At 34.2% G+C, this 6249-nt stretch overlaps 1 pseudogene; it reads left to right on the top strand.

Annotated features, from left to right (window-relative positions):
- The first annotated feature begins 282 nt into the window (after positions 1-282).
- Positions 283-3073, top strand: LOC142529707 (uncharacterized; annotated as a pseudogene).
- The last annotated feature ends 3176 nt before the right edge of the window (positions 3074-6249 follow it).

The raw sequence follows: 6249 nt of genomic DNA, 5'->3' as shown, positions 1-6249 counted from the left end.
AACCCAAGAAAACACACAGAGCAGAACGTGGAGACAACTTATTGCGCTCTTCGGAGAACAAAACATGTACAGCCAATAACACGTAATGAAGAATAATTAGGAGCATGACCATACATTTTTTCGAAGGGTGACAAACCTGAACTTCACTAGCACTTATTCTGTATCATGTTCGCTATATATTAAGTGATTGTAACGTCAAATTTTCGTGAATAAGAAATATGTATTTAATCGTATTTTTGTGTAATAACGATAAAATTGAATTTATGGGTCTCCAAATGAACAGTAATTTTTTCTATGGTTTTTGAATTGGATTTGGAGTTGGATTACAAATATCAAATTGAAAATATATCCGACCGACCGACCGACCGACCGACCGACCGCTAGTCAACTGCATTTCGAGTTGAACTGCAGCTCATTGGCCCCCAAAATCCTTTATTGAGACCCTCGATTTCACAACTCTAATTGATCCACCGTTCTTCAATTAATGGCGCCATCTGCAGTTATTGATGTTCCATTATCATTTGCCACTCGTCTCTTCAAAACCCACCAGCCCTTTTCTTCTGAAGCCGTTTGCGCTTCCAAAACCGTCAGCTTTACCATCAGAGCCTCAACTTCGATCAACAATTATGCCCCCTCCATGCCTGCAGCGCCCTTGAATCGTGGCTCCAGCAGCTGGAAGTGGAAGTATCGGGGCAATTCAGTGAATATTCAATTCGAAAAATTCGGGAAGGAGGGAAATAATGGGCCTTGCATTAACATTCTGATGATGCCCACGATCTCTGACGTCAGCACTGTTGAGGAATTGAGAGTTGTTGCCGAAGAAACTGTGAGGAAGAATGGTGGAATTGACTTGAGTGCGACCATTGTGGACTGGCCTGGTCTGAGGTACTCAGACCGGGCAATTCGACTACAAAGCCAACGTCATGTAGAGATTTCTAGTGGATTTTATAAATTCCCCTGATTGCCCCATTGCCAGCTCCGTGGCAGGTGTGAAAAACTGTATCTTGAAGCGGATTTGTTGTTACATTTGTTGGTTTTGTGCGCACAAGAAGTTGAGTGCCTGCTTTAGTTTTCAGTTCTTTATCATGCATTAAAATCGCATGCTTGTTTTTGTTCCATTTTATTTGTTTTTGGAAAAGTATGCAGATTAATTGAGGTGATCAGGTTGGTAACTTGTATTGCTTTGTTTATACGCACTAAAGACCATTTATTTAGCACTTTGTGATCGTGGTTAGCCCACTGCCATGACATAGACTTCCATCTGATGTGTAACTTATACAGACTTTAGAATGGAAACATTATGTATTTGTTGTCTTTCAGTAATTTTCTGACCGAGGAGGAGCTTTCTTTAGGAACTAGATGGGTGTTGTAACTGTTGTTGGGGGGTCGGGAGCAATCAAAGCTTATTTTTGGCTCCATCAGGCACTTCTTGTGCTCTGCTTATTCATTTGCAGATCCTTTGGCCTTTGTTAGTGGTGGTTTTTGCTGCTTGTTTAGTTCTTTTTGTGTATTAAGTTTGCTCTCTATGCTCGTTGCATTAATTATTCAGCTAACGTCGTAACCGATTTTTCTTTTTATTTTGGTTTGAAGTATGCCAAAATATCGAGACAATATCATTTTTAATGAAACTTTAGGAAATATGACTGGACTTCTAATCCAATTAATTTCTCTATCTTTAAATTGTCTTCAGATTCCTCTTTGATCTTATTTGGTTCGTTCAACATTTGCACATTATGTTCATTTGCTCGTTATTGATTTTAGTTATCCTCGATATTGATTGTATACGTAATTATTTACACAGTTAACAATGCAAAAGTAATGCCTTGTCATGTCTGGTAACATTCCTGAACTACATTATTTAAATTCTTATCTTTTCTAATATGCTATTGTATCCCTCAGTTAATGATTATGTGGTCTTTGGAGGAGGGCATGCTGCGACTAGCAGTGTGTGCAACAAGAAATGGAAAGTTAAAGCCAAAGGCCATTGCTGCTGTTGCTCCCACCTGGGCTGGTCCCTTCCTGTTGTGTTTGGTAAAGATTCAAGTATGGTGACTAGGTAGGCGTTACCCTCAACATTCTTAGCAGATTATCCAAATTATGATAAGATTACTTTTAAAGCATGGTCATGCCACTCGTCTTCTTTTTCTTTATGGTTAAAAATCAAGTCTTTCATTGGTTGACAACATATTCAAAATGTTTTCGCTGAGAGTTCAAGTTTACATGTGATCTTTATTTGAGTCGTTTTCTTGGAAAAAAAACTGTAAGATGTGTTTATCTGTTATTTGATGCTAGACGTATTGATTGTAGTAATCAACCTTGCCTCCCCACATCTTTTATTGCATTTAACCAACCTCGTCTTCCCCTCGATCTTGTGAATTTTCAGGTACGGGCTTCTTAGAAGGACCTTAAGGTCCTGCTGTGGGTTGGATGATGTACAATGTGCTCGTGAGTATATGAGAAGGCAATCAAATCTCAGTACAGGTCCCATGTATATGCAGATCCTGAAATGTGACAACTAGTATTATTGAGAGCAGATATGAGCTAACGAAACGGAAAGGTGCTCGGTATGTGCCTGCTGCTTTCTTGACTGGGTTGCTTGATCCAGTAAATTCCTGAGAGGAGTTCATGGAACTATTTCTGGGGCTAGAAGGCAAGCTGCCTGTGCTAGTTATGTCCACATCACGCGCACCAAGGATATAAAAAGCCGAAATGGAAGCTCTTAGGGGAGCGAAAGGAGTAAGCAAATTTGTGGAAGTGCCTGGTGCTTTCCTTCCTCAAGAAAAGTATCCTACAGCTGTCGCAGAAGAGCTATACAGGCTTTTAATCGGACCTTTGAAGCTAAAGCTTAAGAAATATTTATACCGAGTGGCAGAGAGCGTAGATAAATGGTTTTCTCCTTTACTAAGTCACGCAAGAGGGCAAGTCGAATTTCTTAACATTATATATACGTAACAATTCTGTGAATCAAGATCATTGAATCTATATTACTGATTCGTGCTCAAAGTCTTGAGGTTAATCCTTCCCTTGTTATATTTTATCCAAAATTTTGTTGATGATAATCATTTTGAACGAATTCGGGTTTGGCAATAAATTGTAACGGAAACCTGAAATCTGTCGTATTCAGTCCATATGTTCCAGTCCATGATACAATATCAGCATTCTGGTATGTAGTTACCGTCAGAAATTTGTTTTAGACAGTTTTCAGTACTTTCATGCGACGAATATCGTTTACATACAAGACATGACCTACTTTGTTTTTTTTTTTTTTTTTGTTTTGTACTTTACGAGGTCTGATTTCAATTTTCTTCTCAGCCCATGTGTTTAACTTAGGAGTAAAAAGTTCTCTTTGAATTTCATCGCACTCTGATATTGATGCTTCCATGAAATCAGCTATAAACTCATAATGCTCAACCAGAGTTATTAAGGGTTCGAAGCACACTGACGCGCACATACACCGCAACTTGGTTCAAGCCGCAACTCGATGCGCGTCACTTATGTGAGTATAGCGTATTTTAGAATTAGAAATTACATGTGTGAAGAAAATTGTATCATATAAGATTTACTATGCAATTCCCAAGTTATGGAACAGATATGACCAGCTATTCATTAGAGAGTGTAAGCATTAAGAGTTACTATTACATTGAGCTTTTCTTGAAAGTTAAAATACTGCTGTTCGGATAATCAGAGGCTCTTGGTAAATCCTATTATTTTCTTCTTTGGATCTCTTGTGAGGCTCTCGTGCTTCAAACTTGAATGGAATATTACAGTAATAATTCAGTTATTATTAGGCACGGCTCCTACGGGATGAAATAATAAATTGAAATATAAAGATAACATAACTATTTTTTGACACTAATTATTGTAAAGTTTCAGTCAAACGTGAGAGGACGTAATTATATTGTATATAAATTTCGCACCGAAAGATATCTTACTAATATCGTGTAAACTGTAGTCATACAACGAAACTACAGTTATTTCACTTTTTTATATATGTTGGATGTAACAATTATTATTGTCGTCTTGTATGCGACAATTACCAAAATGTATTATTCGAGTAGTTATACAATCACAAATTTTAAATAATAGAAAGAGTTTAATATTACAATTGTCCAAACTATATAAAAAACAAGAATTGATTTCCATCACCTATTTCCTCGAGTTCGTTAATCATAAAATTAAATTGTATGGTTGCACGAATGTGGTACTTTGATTGTTGTACAATACGATAATTTGAATGAAAAAATCATTTAGCTCAAGTCCCAACTCGGAAAAAAAAAAAAAATCAGCAAATATCAAGTATGAAATTGTGAGGTTACAATTCTAACAAGTATGGATTTTTCCAATTAATCCAAAGTGTGAAACAATGTTTACAAAGTCATTTCCAATGAGATTTTGAAACTTTGGGACCAAATGGAAAACAGTCGATGGATTTTTCCACATAAAAGTCCTAATTCCAAATAATCATTCTTGAAAAATTAATTTTTAAAAGTTCCAAACCAATAAAGAATTTGGCTAACAGCATTGTTGGTCGGTCATTTGGTATGGCATATGTTTTTTTCTCCAAATCTACTACTAGTGTCTTTCCACCACTCATTCACAAATGTGTAAAATTAAGAAAAATGTTGAACGAGACATTTATCACGTATTTCAATATTATATGATCGAGCATTTGTCGTTATATCAAAATTTATAACTGAATCAAAAGTCATAACTCATAGTAAATGTGTAATTCTAAACATTTAAATGTCACGTTTCAATTATCGCGTCTTAACAAATATCAATTAAAATAAAACTAAATAAATAATTTGTGCTCTCTCGAACTCGCTCGCTATAACTTTGATTAGCTGACATTCTTATCCAATCCATCTTACACGTGTGTGAACTCTAATCTCACTATGCTGGTGGTTGTCTCAGTCAAGTTTGTGACTATTTGTCAATGAGACAAAAATATATAGTACCAACGTATTAACTGAAGATATATAATTAAATCTTCGAAATGAACCAAAATCTAGGATACATGATATGTGATATCCATTTCCTCACATTTCTTGTACATATATGCGTGTGTATGCTGAGTTCAAATTGCTGTGTTATTTGACTGCGACCCTAATATGTACAAAGTTTTATGTTTGCATACATATGCTATCTGGTTTAACTCGGATTCGATAATTTTTGCCAAATCAAATCTAAAATATAGACTTACTTTTTCGAAAATAAAATTTTTTATAAGTTTTTATCCACACTATTGAAAATATAAAGTTCCCTCGTCATTAAGGTAAGTGGATGGGATTGTGGACTTGGATGAATTGCCTTCCTTTGTGCTGCACCAATGATTGGCGTTATTAGAGTATCTCCGATGAGAGGTTTGTTCACAGTTTATATATATATATATAATTTTATGTATATGATACAAGTGAAAATTTAAATCGTATAATGTTATGTATCAATCATTCCCTTGATTATATATATAATTTTGACTTGTATCATTATCATTAATTATAATTATTTATATTTATATATACAAAATTATAATTAATGATAATCTAGTGTGTATATATATAAAATTATAATTAATGATAACGATACAAGTCAAAATATAAATCGTATAATATTATGTATCAATTACTCGCCTGATTATCTAGTGTGTATATAAAATTATAATTAATGATAATGATAACAAGTCAAAATATAAATCGTATAATATTACGTATCAATCACTCGCCTGATTATCGTGTGTGTGTTTATATATATATATATATATGTATGTATGTCACCATTAATTGATACAAAACATAATACGATTTAAAATATCGACTTGTATCATTATTATTAATTAAACTTTTTAGTAAATCAAGAACGGTTCAGAATGTTATCTATCTTGATTGAATTTTATACGAGCATAAAAAAAGCATATCGGGAAAAAGACGAAAAATAAAAAATAAAGATCCTACACTTTGAATCAATGAATTGACGAGCAGTAGTTACTAGTGCCGCATTTTTGCCTTATCAAAATAACCTAACACGATATAAATCTTGATTTTCACATTCAACCTGTTTTCAAATTCTCAAATTAAGACCAAATATAAATTGTATTTAATTTTTTTGTATTACATAATCTTTTTTCCCTCAACTTTGTCGACAATTTTCATGAATCATTACGGCTAATATTTTGTCTTGTCTTTTTCAGGATGAAGATATGTGAAAGGAAAAAAGATGTATGAGAGTGCGTCAAATGCATTCAAATTTAAA

The sequence above is a fragment of the Primulina tabacum genome, chromosome 16 (assembly GCF_025594145.1).
Source record: "Primulina tabacum isolate GXHZ01 chromosome 16, ASM2559414v2, whole genome shotgun sequence".
In the NCBI taxonomy this organism is placed as follows: domain Eukaryota; kingdom Viridiplantae; phylum Streptophyta; class Magnoliopsida; order Lamiales; family Gesneriaceae; genus Primulina; species Primulina tabacum.
The sequence above is the reverse complement of the archived record's forward strand: the minus strand, read 5'-3'. Positions and strand labels throughout refer to the sequence as shown.